Genomic DNA, 17,317 nt, shown 5'->3' on the forward strand with positions numbered 1-17,317 from the left:
TACCTTGAATACCCCAATCCCCTGGGGTCCCTCTGGCATAACAGGTAGCGTGGTATAGCAGGAATAACCCTAAATATGAATTCAAATGACTGAGATTTGAATCTCAGCTCTGCCATTTGCTAACTGTATTATTTTGGGTAAGTATTTTAACTTCAATTTCTTCCTCTGTAAAAAATCAAGGGGTTGGGCTGGATAATGTCTAAGGTCCTTCCCAGCTCTAAATCTTGCTATTTTATAACCAAAAGTTTTCTGGGAAGACTCAATGAGATAACGTCTGTAAAGCACTTCATAAATCATAGGGCCAACAAATGAGCTATTTGATATCATGATAGCAAAGGGCTTTTGAATGAGGTGGGCTTGGCCATCCTAAACCTGAAGCTTTCAGAGAGGCTCACCTGAGGCCACAGTAGGCAAGGCTGAATCTGGAAAAGAGTCTAGAACCCATTAGGCCTCCAGGGGATTATATTGGAGTATTGACCCAGTTAAATTCAGGGGTGGGAAGGCAGTGGGTACTAGTAGCAGCATGGTATAGGAGACAGTGTTGTTGGACTTGGGAATCAGGAAAATTTGTGTTTGAATCCTGCCTCAGACTGTTAAAAATCATAGAATCCCACAACTAGAGCTAGAATGGAACTGAGTAGACACACTAGTCAAATGCTCCCATTCCCTGAAGCCCAGGGAATTTAATCAACTTGCCCACAAGGGTAGTAAATCTCAGAGGCAAAATTTGAATCCAGGTCCTCTTAATCCAGAGCCCACACTCTTTTTTTTTTTTTGTGGGGGGAAGGCAGGGCAATTGGGGTTAAGTGACTTGCCCAAGGTCACACAGCTAGTAAGTGTTAAGTGTCTGAGGCCGGATTTGAACTCAGGTCCTCCAGAGTCCAGGGCTGGTGCTCTATTCACTATACCACCTAGCCACACAAGCCCATGCTCTTCTTACTGTAGCATGATGCTTTACTACCTACATAACTAAGGACAAGTCATTTGTCCTCTTTGAGCCTCAGTTTTCTTATCTGTAAAATGGTAGCACCTATTTCACAGGACATTGTACACTGTATAATGAGATAACATTTGTAAAGTACTTTGCAAAACCTAAAGCATAATACAAATGTAAATGATTATTTATTAGTATTGATAGCAGCAGTGGGGAGAGAGTCAGTAATGCTGACCTTCTTGACCCAAGGCGCTCCCCACCACCTTGCTGGACTTCACCCTTCTGTCCTCTCTTTGTCCTGAAACCACCCTTCCCAAAATAGGGGAAGTGCCAGCACAGCAGAAAGACACTGAGGTCAGACCTCAGTAGGTTCACTTCTCCCTATAAGGCCTCTGACAAGTTTCATTTCACTAGCTAAGTGTTAGACAGACCCATGGATGGCCTTAAAAAAAAGTATATGACTTCAGGGGCTGGAAGCCCAAGTCCCCCATCTATTCCCTGAAAGGTTTTTCACAAAGGACCAAACCTTTAATTCCACAATTAAAAAGGAAAAGTATTGTTCCCTGGATCAGAGACTATTAGAACTGAAAGGGGCCTTAGACACCATCATCCATTTTGACTCCGTTTTACACATAAGGAATCTGAAACTATTCTAGAGAAAGGAAGTGGCTTGCCCTGAGTCCCAGAGCTCATAAGGAGAAGATCTAATAAGCAAATGCAAGTCTTCTGACCACAAGTCCAGTTTTTTTTTCCTACTACACCATATTAGTTCTACCATGAGACCTGATCTAAGCCCCAATTCCCTGTGATCCAAGTTACTAAGTCCCTGTGTGACCTGGATCAAGGCACGAGCCCTCTCTTCACTTAAGATTCTTTGTCTGTAAAATGAAAGGGTTGGACAACAAGGTTTCTGAGGTCTCCTCCAGCTCTAATATTCTGTGCCCTATTATTCTTCAGGCTGGGACATGTTCACACCCAGGCAAGGGAGAGGAGGTCAAGAGGAGGAGGAGGAGGAGGTACTAACTGAGCAGCTGGGCTGTCAGCCTAAGGCACTCCCCACACTCAGCCTCACCTCCTGCCTACATGTAAGCTGGCTGGCCATCCTTGGGCAAGACAACCAGTCACCAAAGGCTGGAAGGAACTGAATACATCAATTTACCAGGATACAGAATCCTGTCACCGATAGGAGTGTACTCCCAGTCTCCTAGGCTTAAGCCCACTCAAAACTCTGGACTTTCTCCCCCTCAACTCCCACATCCAATCTGTCACCAAGTTTTTCAAATGCTCCCTTCAAAATGGCACTGGCATCTACCCCTATGACCACCCTCCTAGCCTTTGTTATCATATGCCTTAACTACTGAAATAGCCTCCTGACTAGTCTTTCTACATTCCTTCTCTCTTGTTTCTTCTCTCTTTCATGTGCTGCCAAGTTAATCTTCCTAAAGTCAAGCTCTGACCACTTCAATCTCTTGCTCATTAATCTTCAATAGCTCCCTATTATACCCTACAGGATAAAAGTTCACACTTCTCAGCTTAGCATTCAAGGCCCTCCCCAATCTGTATAGAGCAGACCTCTTCAATCCTATTTCCTATGCTAAAAGGTCACTGGAATGAAAACTTGAGTACTGGTGCTACCACTTACTAGCTATGGAATCTTTCAAAAGTTATTTCTAGGAACACAGGATTTAGATTTAGAAAGATTCTTGGAGGGCAGCTAGGTGGCACAGTGAATAGAGCACCAGCCCTGGAGTCAGGAGGACCTGAGTTCAAATCCAACACTTAATAGCTGTGTGACCTTGGGCAAGTCACTTAACCCCAATTGCCCTGCCTTCCCCCCTCCAAAAAGCCAAAAAAAATTTTTTTAATTAAAAAAAAAGACCCTTGGAAATCATCTTGTCCAAGGGTTCCTTGGATCTGGGGGTCCCTGAACCACTGATTTCAGAGGGCATTTGAACTTGTTATGGATGAAAAGTTACACCATTATTTTCACAAACTTCTAAGTAAAATTTAGGCTTTCCTTCAATCACAAAGGTAGGCAAAAAACTGTCATTCTGAAAAGGAGCTCCTAGGTTTCACTAGACTGACAAAGGGGTCCATGAAACAAACCAAGTTAAGAACTCCATGATCTATCCTAACTCCCTCACTTTCTACCTGGGAAAAATGAAACCCTGAAAAGTCCAGTGACTTGATCAAAATCACTCAGGTAGTTGAATGACAAAGTTCACTTCTTTAAGTCTCAATTTCCTCATCTGGGAAATGGGAGTGTTTGAACTTGCATGACCTAACCCACAGAGCTGTTGTAGAGAACAAAGAAGGTCATGCATAGAAAGAACTTTTTAACTATAAGATACTACATAAACATAAGCTATTATTATTTTTACATGTGTCCTGGTCCCCAGAAAAATTGGTCTACTAATACTGTCCCTCTAATACATCTGGGACTTTTCCTGACTTCCTGTTTTGCTTGAGACTGTTAAAATTTGCTTGTTTTTTTAAAAAAAGAGTTAAAAATGAGTTAAAGAGTTAAAAAAAACTGCACATAAGCAAAAGAAACAATAAGATGATCCCAAAAGTGCATATGTTTTACTCCCTAGAAACATTTTAGGCACTTTGGCATGCCACATTTACATTTTCAGGCCAATAAGTTACAATTTGATATATCAGTGAAAGAATACAGTTATTTCTTTTTTATTTTGGAGGGGGGAAGGCAAAAAAATAAGTGTGTCAAGTGTCTGAGGCCGAATTTGAACTCAGATCACCCTGATTCGAGGGCTGGTGTTCTGGTGCTCTATTCACTGTGCCACCTAGCTGGCCTCATGCAGTTATTTCTTCAAAAGTACTAATGTTACTACTCCCAGGGATTAACTTTTGTTCTTGGAGAATGTAGCTGCCATATCACAGCTTTTGAGAAAAATCGAACATCATTAGGGAGAGTCCAGTTGTTAGCAATCTCCACACCCTTCCCCCAACCAATTACTTTGTATTTACTTTATCTGTGTATATGTTGTTTCTCCCTAACAAAACTTGAATTCCTTGATGGAAGGAACCATTTTCATTTTTTGTCTCTGAATCTGTGGTATCTGGCACATGGTGGACATTTAAATGCTTATTGAATTGAAGACAACCTCTCCAAATTTTGTGCCCCAAACACCTATAAGCATTCATCACCCATCCCAACTTCTGCACAGCCTTTTCTGTCCACCCCAAGGATCATCTATACCATTCATCTAGCACTTGGCATACACTGCTCGATGTCTTCTCGATGCAGTTGCATTCTAGTTACATTCTTAGTTACATTCTAAGTTGCTCTCAAGCAGGGACCATACTTGATTCATCTCTGTACCTCACATTGACAGTAGGTGCTTAGGAAATACCGGTAGGTTGACTGGCAGACTGATATCCACATGTCAGATCAGAACCCAGTAAGCCTCTGACTTCCTTTCCCAGAACTGCAGATGCCAGAAACTTGACTCCAGCCCCATTCAGAAACAAACCAGAAGCGATGAGCCAATAGTGGAGATCCAGGCCTAGCCCAGATGGGGAGCTTGAACTCTCAGAATATTGGAGTTGGAAGGACACTTAAGAGACCATTGAGCCAACTCCCTTATTTCAAAGAAGGGGAACTTGAGGCCCAGGGTGGGGAGGGTCAGGCCCAAAATCACAAAGGGCTGGTTCTGCTACTTACTAGCTGTGTGACAGTCGGCAATTCATTTCATTTCTCGTAAGTTCCTCATCTGTAAAATAAGGATAATAAGACTTAGACCATTTGCCTAACAGAAGTAAAGAATTCACTTTGTAAATTTATATATACACACATACACAAACACACATACTCTCTCTCTCTCTCACTGACTTTGGAGGACCTAGATTCAAATTTTGCTTCTGTCACTTTCTGAGAGCCTGGCAAGGCAATGGACCTCTCTGGGCTTAGTTTTCTCTTCTGAAAAGTAGAAGGATTGGACTAGGTGGTCTCTGAGGGCCCTTTGCACTCCAGATCTACGATCCTGGATATGGACACATCTGTACACTATATATACACCATTTGATGAAAAGGATATACACCTATACACATATGACCTGGGCTCAAAACCACCACTGACCCTACTTGTGTGACATTGGGAGTTGGCTTCCTTAGCCTCAGTTACTTTATCTGTAAAAATGAGGAGGGAAGAATCAGACTAGATGGACTCCAAAGATCATTCCAATTCTAAATCCAAGATCCTACAACACTATGATTTTCTATGTGTGTTTATATTGCTTATTTAATTTTAAACATTAAATTCAAATTTATGAACATGTGATTTATTATTAAGAGAGAAAGAATGGAGTAGTGAAAAGAGCATTTTCTAAAAAAGAGTTTGAATTTGGAGATCTAGGGCCAAAATCCCTCACTTACTGCTTATGGGCCATAAGCAAGTCACTTCTTTCAGCCTCAGTTTTCCCACCCAAATGGAGCTAATTATTGGTATATATACTTCCTATTCCTGATATATACACTTCCTGTCCCAGATGGTGGCTAGGGGTGGGAGAAGATGGTTTATATAACGTAAACTGCTACAGAAATATGAACTATGAGTAATTATAAATTAATTATACACATAATAACCACAAAAATAAGCACAACTAGAACCCAAGTATCTTAACTCCCAGTCCTACAGTATTTCCCTTATACTGAATTGCCTCCCACTCCCCTCACCCCTGGTTCTGAGAAAATTGCTTCCTCAGAGGAAGGGGTAGCCAAGGGGTCTACAGCCTCAGGGCCCAATTTAGAAGGCTCAGGGTGGGAACTTGGCTAAGACCTTTCTTCTCTAGTACAATAGGGCTTTCTTTCCTGCCCCTTGTTTACAGCCCAGAGATGAAAAGCTGCAGAGGACAAGGGGGCCTCGCTCCCCTGACCACTTAGATGTGAGCCAGAACACTGGGATTCAAAGCAGGGGCCAGTCACCTACACCCCTAATATAAGAATTTCTCTCTTCGGGCCATGGGACCTGTAGTTTCCAACTCTCTAGAATCTCTGGAAAATTGGAACCTGTCTCATCTTTCCCTTGGGAACACAATAAGGCTGCAAAAGGCTCCCAGAGCATCATGGATATGCCTCTCTCCTGTCTTGCCCTGCTATCTTCTCTCCTCTCCTCCTTTCCCACCCCTACCTCCACAATGGAAACTGCCTTCTCAGACTTCAAAGCCTTCTGAAGGGTCCTAAAGCAATCAATTCTGGCAGTCAGGCTATAGCCAAAAGAAAAACTACAATACGGGGTCAGGAGATCAGAGTTCTACTGCTAAGAAGCTACAGAACCTTAGACAAGTTAGTTTTGTTTTGTGGGCCTCAGTTTCCTCATTTGTAAAATGATGATTTCAAGAGTCCTTCCAGTACAGTTCCTGACTTGTTGTAAGTACTGAAAAATTAATGTTTGTTGATTAATTGGTCTATGTTCTAAAGTCCCTTAGCCCTCTGAGAGCCTATAGTTTATATTCTAAGGTCTGTCCCTTCTAACCTTGACAGACTATTTTTCAAAAGGTCTAGCCATAACATCCCACATTCTATGTTCTAAGGTTGTCACTTCAGGTTCTGAGACTCTTCCTTGACCTAGGAGTCTGTGTTGTATTTTCAAAGGTCTTCCCCTTCCAGCTCTGTTCTGAGGCCTCTTCCAGCTCTGTCTTTCTAGGTTCTATTTTTTCAAAGTCTTTTCTGGATCTGACAGTCTATATGTCAAGGTCTCTTCCATCTCTGTCATCATATGTTCTATGTTCTAGCTTTCCTTCTAGCTCTTATATTCTACATTCTAAGTCCTAAGTTCCCATCAAGCTTGAACTTGCTTGGACTTGCAAAGGCCTCCTCAATTCTGACACACTATGATCTATATACTAACCATAGACATTAAGCAAACCACAAATCAAATGCCAGAATGTACCACATTAGCTTGCAGAACCCCAAAATGAACCCAAGTAACAATATTTTTACTGCACCACAATCCCAACCAACAATATTGTTTGTTTTGTGTTTTTTTAAATACCCAAGGAGCCAGTTCCAACTGGTAACCAAACCTACATATTTTCTAAAATGAGTGTAAGAGAATACAACAAGAGTATCAGAACATTCCCCAAATAGAACCAGCATTTCATGTTGTTGTTGTGCCCAAGGAAGCACCTGTCATTGACTGGGGGGGAGGAAGTGTGCCTACTTCCTGTGAGCTTAAGGAATGAGGCTCAACATCTCCATGGCCCAGAACCCAGGACCTTGAAGAGCAAAGTGACAGGGGCTAAGGTCAAGATCATAGTCACCTGCCCAGTTTTGACCAGGTCTAGTATCAGTCTTTTCCTCCACCCCTAGACATCAGGATGCACAACACAATATAATACAACAGACCTTTATTAACACCATGGTCAAAGAGCTCAAAGTTTAGCAGGGAGAAAAATCATATAGATAACTATAATATTCAATATTATATGATACACGTACTTTAAAAGCCAGGCGTGGTGGCACATGACTGTCATCCTTGCTGCTAGGGACACTGAGGCTGATGGATCTCTTGAGTTTGGAAATTCTGAGCTACAGTGGAGCTAGAGTCAACAGGGCATCCTCACTCAGTCTGGAATCAATATGGTGAGCCCAAGGGAGGGGAAGGCTTCCAGCTGCCTAAGGAGGGTAAACCAGCCCAAGGCAGGAAAAAAAAAAAATGGAGCAGCTTAAAAGCTTCCATGCTGATCAGTATTGGGATCAGGCCCTGACTGGCTGCTGCAGTTCCAGTTCCAAAGCAGGCAGACTGGAGTCTCAAAAAAACAAAAACAAGTTCCATATGAGGTCTTAGGGGAGAAACTTGTTATTGGCTAAGAATGGATGTTGGGGGAGCTGGGGAAAAAAACCAGATATGGGTTCTCCAAGGTGATCCCAACCCTGATCCTCAAGGTTTTGGGGATAGTGTCCTTGGTAACAGGATCTAAGCCATGTCTATTATGGCTCTGTGTCTATCCAGGATTCTGCATATAGCAAACACTTATAAATATTTGTTTTATAAATGTTTGTTGAGTTGAATGAAATTTGGAGAAGAGGAAATGAGATACCCTACTTGGGGTGGGCAGGCCAGGAACAGCACTCACTGTAGGGCAGTTGGGTACATCTGGTGACAACTGGCAAGGCTAATCTGGCTTCTGAGGGAGCCCTTCTGCCTTTCTGCCCCAGGGCACTCCCTCGTCTTGGCAACTCTTCTCCTGGCAATCAAGGGCAAAGTCTAATTATGCTGAGCTCTGAAAGTGGAAGGGACTAGTACACAAGTATTAGCCCTAGACCACTTTGAGAAAAGAACCCATAGTGGAGTCCCTATTTCCTAGAGTCTCCTTCTCAACTCCCCCATCAATCTGAGTAAGGTGGTTCGCCTCCTCCCCAGCAGAGGACATCAACATTCTCTCCCCACTCCATCACTTCTGACTGGCACACCCTGCCTCCCTCCGCCTTTATAACACCTGTCTTCCCCAGCAAAGCCAGGGTAGGGAGCCCAGAACAGGCATTATGAGCAATACAGCCTCAGAGGAGCTTAGGGTTGAAGAGATCCTTAGGGCTCATCTAGTCCAGGAGTTCCTAAACTTTTTTTTTTTGGTCACAGACCCAGTTAGCAGCCTAGGGAAGCCTAAAGATCCCTTCTCAGAATAATGTTCTAAGTGTTTGAAATAAAACACATAGGATTACAATAGAAACAAATTACACTGAAATCTAGTTATCAATATTTTTTTATCTAAAAAGTCTCAGACTGAATAATAAGAACCCTAGAATTCTAGTCCAACAGCCTTATTTTAACAGAGAAGGGAAGTGAGGCCTAGAGAGGAAAATAACTTGTCCAGAGTAACAAAGGTGGCAGCCAGGATTCAAAGCCAGGTTTCTAGACTGCAAATATAGGCATCCAGTCCATCTGATGTAGCCCCAACTTATTTTTTTATATATGTATGCTCCCCCGACCCCTGAGGCTGGGGATTATTCAAATGATTAGAACAAATTACATGTAGAGGGGGAAAACTCCCAGCAAAGAGCAGTTTTCTGTGCAGGTCCAGAAAGAAGACCATACAATCCCCTAAGAAACCTCCTGGGTCTAGTCCCAGCATTGTACAGAAGAGAAAGCCACAGGAAGTGACTTGTCCAAGTGAGGCTTAGGCAGAGCCTGAGGCAGAAGGAACATCTCCTGACTCCCAGCCTCCATTCTCTCCACTGAACTGTACCACTATCCTGATGACCTAGAGAAGAAGGGCTTCATAGGATTCTAGATTTAGACCAGGGAGAGAACTTGGAGATCACCTCAACACTTCCAACCCCAAGTCCAAAAGTCCTTCCACCAGACTAGTCCCAAGCAGTTTTGAGCACATCACTTGCCCTCTCTCCAGGCTTTGTTTTCACTTACTGTAAAATAAGAAGACTAACACTTGAACGACTTACGTGATTTACCTAGCAGAGGGCAACACTTGAACGAGTCACTGAATGGCCCTGGGCCTCAGTGTTATCATCTGTACAATGAAAGGGTTAGGCTACATGACTCCTGAGATCCCTTCTAATTCTCAGTCAATGAGCCTGTGACATAGATCTTACAGGTGTCAGTCTGGTCATCTTTCTTCTACACAGTATCTACTCAGAGGGTCCTAGATCTGCAGCCAGAAAGGACCTCTGGACCATCGAGTCCAACACCCTCAATCTACAGGTGAGAGACCGAAGCCCAGAGAGGTTAACTTGTCCAAGGTAACTCACTCAAGGCCACACAGGCTGGATTTAAACCCAAGTTCTTGGATTTCAGAGAATGGCTCATCTGCATTAGACTTGGAGTTTGAGGAAGGGTAGGTACAATTACAGGTCTGCCACTGACTAGCTATGTGACCTTGAATAAATAACTTCCCTGAGTCTACCTCAGTTTCCTTATCTACACAGGGAGGGGATTAAAACAGATGTTCCCCAAGGTCCCTTCACATTCTAACATCTTTTGGTTCTTTGATTTTCCTGTGTTCCACTCTGAACCCCCCTCACCTCTCTGTTCTAAGCTCAGGGGATGAGTCTAATGTGAAGAGTGAGAAGGAAAGAAGTAGAGAGGCCAGTCTGCGACTGATAATGAGACCTCCTTCAACAGGGCTGGGCTGAGCTGTATACAAGCCCTTCCTGCGAGTCTGTTAGGGCTTGTCTCACTGGGACAGGGCAGGGTCCTTAAAATTCAAAGATGTGGTATAGACCAGCTGTCCAACTGCAAACACTCTAGCCCTAAGAGACAGAAGAACCCAGGTCCCCATATCCACAGTGAGGAAACACTGGGGGGGAGGGGGGAGGGGAGGAAAAGGGTTCCCACAGGTAGTATCAGAGACAAGATGCATACGTGGTCCCTTAAGAGCATTGCCAGGTAAGATAGAAAGGGAAGTGAGATGGTCTGTGTGTCACCAGAATGGGAGAAACAATCATCATCACCATACCTCCCCTGTGGGAAGCACTTTACAACCAACAAATCTTTTATAGACACTGCTGTATCTATCATTTTTGTGGAAGAAAGCAGGAATAGGATGGATTGCCTAAGTTGTTTCAGAAAGAAGGTTTAGGCCTTCCTTAGGGTGGGGATGGTTTATCCATTCATAGACCTTTGAAGCAAGTTCACAGAAAGGCAGAAGGATGTTTTCAGTCCCTCCAGAAAAGAAGAGGAAGAAGAAGGCAAAAAGAAGGAATTATGGGGTAGGAAGAAAGAGTCATTGGAACTCAGGAGACCTGGCTTCTATTCCAGACTCTGTCATTAAGTCAGTGAGTGAAACTGTATAAGTCACTACCCTTCTGTGGGCATTGGTTTTTTTCTTTGTAAAACAAGAAGGTTGGATTCATTTATGTATAAGATCCTTTTTGGCTCTAAACATCTATGGTAAGCCCTTTCCAGCTCTGACGTTCTATGTCCTAAGATCACTTCCAAGATCCCATGATCCTGTATTCAGTGGCCACTCAGCTCATCTTGCCCCACTTTTGATACTGCCCCCTCGGTACTCCAAATACCCACAGTTCCATAGCTTTCAGGGTCTTAACATACTGGTCCATTACCCCACAGTCAGACCCAAAACTTGGGTGCTTAAGCCTAACAATTTAATAAGTCAAATAGGAATATGTGGAAACTTCATAAATTCTGAACCCAGACAGAAGAAGCTCACCTGCCAACACCAAGGTAGGCATTATAGCACAGTGGGAAGACCACTGGCTCTGGAGCCACAGGGCCAGGATTCAAATCCTTTCTCTGATACTACCTGTGGGACCCAGGGCAAATCATTTAACCTTCCTCATCCCCAATTTCCTTGTCTATAAAATAAGGGCTAGACACTAGGTGACCTCTAAAGTTCCTTACAACTATAAACTTATGATCTTCATAAACCTGGTTAGTATTGACAAGCTTAATTATTGACTGCTAATTTATTGCCACAGGCAAAGAAGTAAGGTAAGCCCTGGTGATAAAGCCTGGAACATGATTCCCAGTTTCAAAATCCCCAACTACAGGTAAAGAGATTAAGAAATGAACCTCTTTCCCTTTGAATCAAATCTTGTCAAGAACTTGGGCAAGGCACAACCTCTCTCTGACCCTCATTTTCTCTAAAGTCCCTCTCAGTTTTAAATTCCTTGCTTCCTGCTAATTTTCCTCCCAGGGAATTAGGGATGGGAGAGGGGGGAAGGAGAGAGAAAGAGACAGAGACAGAAAGAGACAGAGAGAGAAAGACAGAGAACACAAGCATAGAATGAGAGAGCTGATCAGTTACCTGGTCCATCTGTTGTGTAAGAATAAACAAAAAACACATGTTCTGATCCTGGCTCTGATCCATATGACTAGAGGCTGGAGAACAGGTGTTTTCCTGTCCTACGGAATCTTCTGCAGCTTTTCCAAGGTTATGAACCCATAAGCTTACTAATGCCTTTCATGAAAATGATTTTATCAAGTAGATTTTCATCTCGGGCAGTAGAAAGACAGGATGCCATAGGGTCACAGAGTGAGATGATATGGGTTTGAATTCCATCGCTGACAATACCTAGTTCTATGACTTCAGACAAATCTCTTTCCTTCCCTGAATCTTCCACTTTCCTTACCTGTAAAAAGATCAGGGGTTCTTAACTTTTTTTGCATCTTAGACCCCCTTGGTAGTCTAATGAAACCTATGGACTCTTCATCAAGATAATACTCTTAAATGCATAAAATAAAATACATAGGATTACAAGGGAAGCCAATTATACTGACATACTTATTATATATTTTTTAAATACAGCAACAATAAAAACTAAGTTCACAGACTTGAGGTTAAGAACCCTTGTACTGGATGACTCTGTGATTTCTTACAACTGTGACATTTTGAAGTTCTGTGATCACAATTTAATAAAAGCAGAACCCTATGGGCATGAGATCCAGAGAAGATATGGAGAGGATCTAATACACTTAGGGGTCTAGAGGGAGGCTACTAGAAGGAGGAAGTGGGGTCCTCAAAGGCAGCCTGACATAAGGAAGGGGACACTGGACTTAAAACCAGAAGCTTCTAAGGGTTCTAGTAGAAACCTTAAGAACTAACAATGATACTAATTAGCTGTATGATGTGAGGGAGTCATTTTCCTTCTCTTTGTCTCAGTTTTCTCATCAGTAAAACAGGAATAATGACAACCTGCATTAGAAAATCATAGAACTTTAGGGTTGGAAAGGACTTCAGTAGCCATCTAGTCTAACCTACATATAAAAGGTACCTTCATCATAACATAACTAACAGATAATCATCCAACCTCTGATTAAAGATCTGCAAGGAGAAGGACCCTACCACCATTCTACTTTTAATTTTTTTTTATTTTTTATTTTTTTGCTTTTTGCAGGGGGGAAGGCAGGGCAATTGGAGTTAAGTGACTTGCCTAAGGTCATACGGCTAGTTTTTTGTGTTAAGTGTCTGAGGCCAGATTTGAACTCAGGTCCTCCTGACTCCAGGACCAGTCCTCTGCAAAGCACTGTACATGTCAGTTATTTCATTTGATCCTCCTAACAATTCTATGACATGGGTATTATTAGCCTCATTTTATAGATGAGGAAACTGAGGCTGAGAAGCTAAGTGACTTGGACCCAGGGTCACCCAGAAAGTGTCTGAGGTGAGATCTGAACTCAGGTCTTCCTGACTCCAAATCCAACATTCTCTCCACTGTGCCAACTTTTCCTGACATCCAGTCTAAATGTGTATGGGGGCTAAAAAGAACAAGTCTAATACCTCTTCTATCCACCTCACAGGGCTACTGTAAGACTCAAATGAGATAAAATATAGAAATCTCCTTGTAACAAAAAAAAAAATACTACATAAATGTGAGTTGTTAGTATTATGGCTATAAGACTCTATATTTGTCATTATTTTACCAGGAACTTCTTCTGCTATGTGAGACCCAAACAAGCTAGCTTCTGAACAGGTAAATCTTGAGTCTCACTCACTCAGCATCCAGAAAATGATGTGAGAATGGGCTAAGAAGATATTATGGGAAGGGGAATCTGAAGATCTTCCCTGCCCCTAGGCCCTTTGATAGGCTTAAGACACTCTGAGAACCTTCCCTGATTTGAAAATATACTCTGCTCCCTAATAGGCTGAATGTGGTCACATGGAGCCTGTGGCAGGAGGCTTGTTTTTCAGGAATGCCCACACCTTGCTACTTTGTGATGGGGCAGTGGGTCAAGAGGATTGTGACATTCTCTGAGCCAGGAGAAGGTTATTTATACCCTGATGTGAGGTTTTGTTTTGGGGCTCACTTTGAGAAGAGTTGTGTGATCTCACCAGATGAGACTCTGGGCAGCTGTTGAGCCCCCAGCTTTGAAAACCCAGATGTTGGTGCTTCCCTCTCTGGTAAATATGACTAAGTATGGATGTAATGATCAGACAGTTGGAAGCCTGTCTGCTGATCTGTTTCTCTGTCTGCTGATCTGTTTCTATGTCTGCTTGTAATTTGTTTGTATTCTCTGAAGTTCGGAGTGCTGACCTTTTCCCCCCAAACTAGGTAAATGACATATGTTTGACTAAAGCAAAATTGTTAACCCATTTTGAGTTGCTTTCCTTTAGAAAAGCAGATCTAAGAACCTGTGTTGGCAGCCACCCTGGGGATGCTAGGGTGCTTGCTGCTACAGAAGAATAACTGAGTATATGGGGTGGCTAGGTGGTGCAGTAAATAGGGTCCAGCCCTGGAGTCAGGAGGACCTGAGTTCAAATCCAGCCTCAGACACTTAACACATAACTAGCCATGTGACCTTGGACAAGTCACTTAACCCCAATTGCCCTACCTTCCCCCCTCCAAAAAGCAAAAAAAAAAAAAAAATTACTGAGTATATTGATTGTAGAGCCCCAGGGCCCAGCTGCAAGGATGCCAAAGTTGGTTTCAGAGGATCCAGATTTGGACATAAACTCTACCAATTACTACCTACATGACCTGGGGCACATCACTTCCTCAGTCTTCATTTTCTCATCTGTAAAATGAGGGGATTGTTCTTTCTATCTCTAAATTTGTGATACTTCCTCCAATGTGTATTGCCTGTTGGGGTTCAAAAAGTGTTTTCCTCCCAACAACCTATCTAACAGGAAGGACCCTAAAATTCAGGGAAGTTAAGGGGCTTGCCTAGATACTTAGCTAATTAAGGATCAGAAGTGAATCTTGAGGCTGGGTTCCCTTCCACTAAATCCAATGTTCTGTCCACTCTACCAGGCACACCAATATGCAAAGACAAGTGGTCCAAATCTATTTGGTGATCATTAGGGAAGCTCTCTGCTAGATAGAGCTAGGCAAGGTTGGTACATGAGGCATGAGCCCAATTAAACTCTGGTGAGGGCAACCAGCCACACAGAACAAAACAACAGCTTCACAGAGCTAATGAGGGGATGCTGCCATTTCCAAGAAGAGATTTAGATATTAATCTATCTACGGGACAAGTCAACTTCATGCCAACTTGACAGATTTAGGTGCCCATCTCTCAACTATGTTACTGAGAATCTAAGATGAAAATGAATATTGCATGGGAGGAGATCCATGAGCCTAATTCTCCTTGCTAGTAATGCCAAGTCAAAACCTCTGACCCCTAGCCTTACCAGTCTACCCACCCTTGAAGGTCCACCTTGAGCCTAATGTCCTCAAAGATGCCTTCTCCTGATATGCCAGCTCACTGTGACTTCTCTTTCTCCTCTGAGCTCTTCCAGATCCAGGTGCCTGCATCATACAATCAAGCCCTTGATGATAAACTGTCTTATGCTATTTTCAGGTTGTTTGAAGTACATCAATCCCATCTCCCCACTGACATGGTAAGATTTTTGAAAGCAGGCACCATGGCCTCTGCTTCTCTTATAAGCTATACACACAAAGCCAGGTACACAAGATCTTAAGAACGGCTTTTGTTGAAGGAGAACACCCTAGCCCCTAAGACTTAAAATGAATCAAATGTGGTACCTAGCAACTAATGGTCACTACCTAATACCATATCAAGATTCACCATGGTAAAGTGGAAAGAACCTGGGACAGGAGCAAAGTCAGAACTGATTGGGTCCTATGGCCAGGGGGCCACTAATTTTCTGTGTGACCTTGATCTGGGCCTCAATCTCCTCTTCTGTAAAATGAGTGGGTTGGCTAGATCAACTAAAGACAGAGGTATGTTTCAGCTCTGACATCTAGTGACTCTGATTTGGCAAGACTTGAAAAGGACTGTGTCAAATCAGTGAACACCCCACCTCCCCAAGTCAGTTAGAAGAAGATAACTGTGGGCAACAACTCCTGCAACCAGCAGGGGCCAGGAGGTGGGAGTGCAGGATGGCAACATCAGGCCAACACCCACAAGAAAGCCCTCCTGCCTGCCATCTTTGGGCTGCAAGCCATCAGCTTCCAACCCCTGAGTGTGCTACACCATACACAGTGTGGGAATGCCCTGCCCTAGCCAAGAAATAAGAACTGAAGCCAAAGCATCCAGTTCCATTTTTGGTTGGTCCTGATCCATCTGATAGCAGGGAGGCAGCAACAAGCCAAAGGGAAGATTTCAGCTATCAGAAAGCCTCAAAACTTCTACAACATAGCAGGAACCAAAAGCGTACAATCACCAAAGAGCCTGGACAGTTCTTTTCCCTAATAATAGAGAATTCAAATGGAGTTGGCCAGTGAAGGTCTGGAGAATAAAAATGAGATTCATCTGAGCTATAAAAATAAACAACTGGGGATACATTCTATTTAGGCACCAATTCAGAAAGCAATACTTCTGGATGCTTGTCATGTCACCAGGGGATTTCCATTCCAACAACAGATTTTTATAATGCACTAAGCTAATACAGCCCATGCTGTGATAATGAATTAAAGACCAAATTACAGAACCAGCCACAGAATGTCAAGAGCTAGAAGGGACCACAGAAGACAGAATATCAGAGCTGGAAGCAAACTTGGAACAGAGAATGTCAGGGTACTTGAAACACTGCATGTTGGAATTAGAAAAGACCTCAGAAATTTCAAGCTATAAGGGATTTTAGAAAATAGGATGTTGGAGCAAAAGGGGCACCTTGGAACACAGAGTATTAGGGCTGGAAGTGTCCTTGGAGCTCCAAACTTCTTATTTTATACAAAAGAAACCTGAGGTCCAGATAAAAGAAGTAACTGGCCAACGTCACACAGAGTCAGTAACAGAGCAGGTACAACAATTCAGGTCTCATCTGTCCGGTTGCTGAAGAAGGCTTCCTGCAAAAGGGAGTCCTTGAAGGTTAGGGCAATGGCGGAGCTGCAACTAATAATAATTGACATTTTTATAGCATTTTAAGATTGGCAAAGTACTTTATGAAAGTGATTTCATTCAAGGCTCACAATAATCCTAAGAGGAACATATCAGTACTATTATCTTTATTTTACAGATGAGGAAACTGAGGATCCAAGAAGTTACTACTTGTCCATGTTCTCACAGTTAGTAAATCACAGTCAGAGGGAAATTTGAACCCAGATCTTTCAAGAATGTACAGTGTTCTTTCCAATACACAAGGCTGCTGCGGCAATGACTGAAGTCAAAAACTTTGGCTTTCTGAGCTATAAAGATATAACAACAGTTTACAACTATGTAGCACATTTATTTCAGAGTGCTCTCAGAGCAGAGTGAACAAAGCAGAATTAAAACAATATATAAAACTGCTGCAACTATGTAAATGAGGCTAGTTCTAAATAGCAACAATGCCATGATGTTTCCAAGCTCAAAAAGATCTTAGAAACAGTGTGGTATAGATGAAAGAATGTAGGCTATGGATTCAGAGGACCTAACTTTGAATCTAGACTCAACTATATACTGTGTGACCTTGGGTAAGTCATTTAATTCCAATGAACCTCAGTTTCCTCATCTGCAAAATGAAGGGGGTGGACATCTAAAGTCTCTTCCTGCTCAAAAA

At 42.7% G+C, this 17,317-nt stretch overlaps 1 protein-coding gene across 6 annotated transcripts in view; it reads right to left on the reverse strand.

Moving 5' to 3' along the window:
* The window catches only part of SRC (SRC proto-oncogene, non-receptor tyrosine kinase), a 169,802-nt gene that overhangs the window by 90,038 nt on the left and 62,447 nt on the right, over positions 1–17,317 (reverse strand). For all 6 annotated transcript variants that reach the window (XM_069063529.1, XM_069063528.1, XM_069063525.1 and 3 more), the window contains one exon: positions 4,620–4,668. The gene's annotated coding sequence lies outside the window, so the exon portion shown is untranslated. The remainder of the gene's footprint in view (positions 1–4,619; positions 4,669–17,317) is intronic.

This window comes from Petaurus breviceps, unplaced genomic scaffold (genome assembly GCF_028583685.1).
Source record: "Petaurus breviceps papuanus isolate PSGF00001 unplaced genomic scaffold, PetGlider_PUasm1.0 90591, whole genome shotgun sequence".
In the NCBI taxonomy this organism is placed as follows: Eukaryota; Metazoa; Chordata; class Mammalia; order Diprotodontia; family Petauridae; genus Petaurus; species Petaurus breviceps.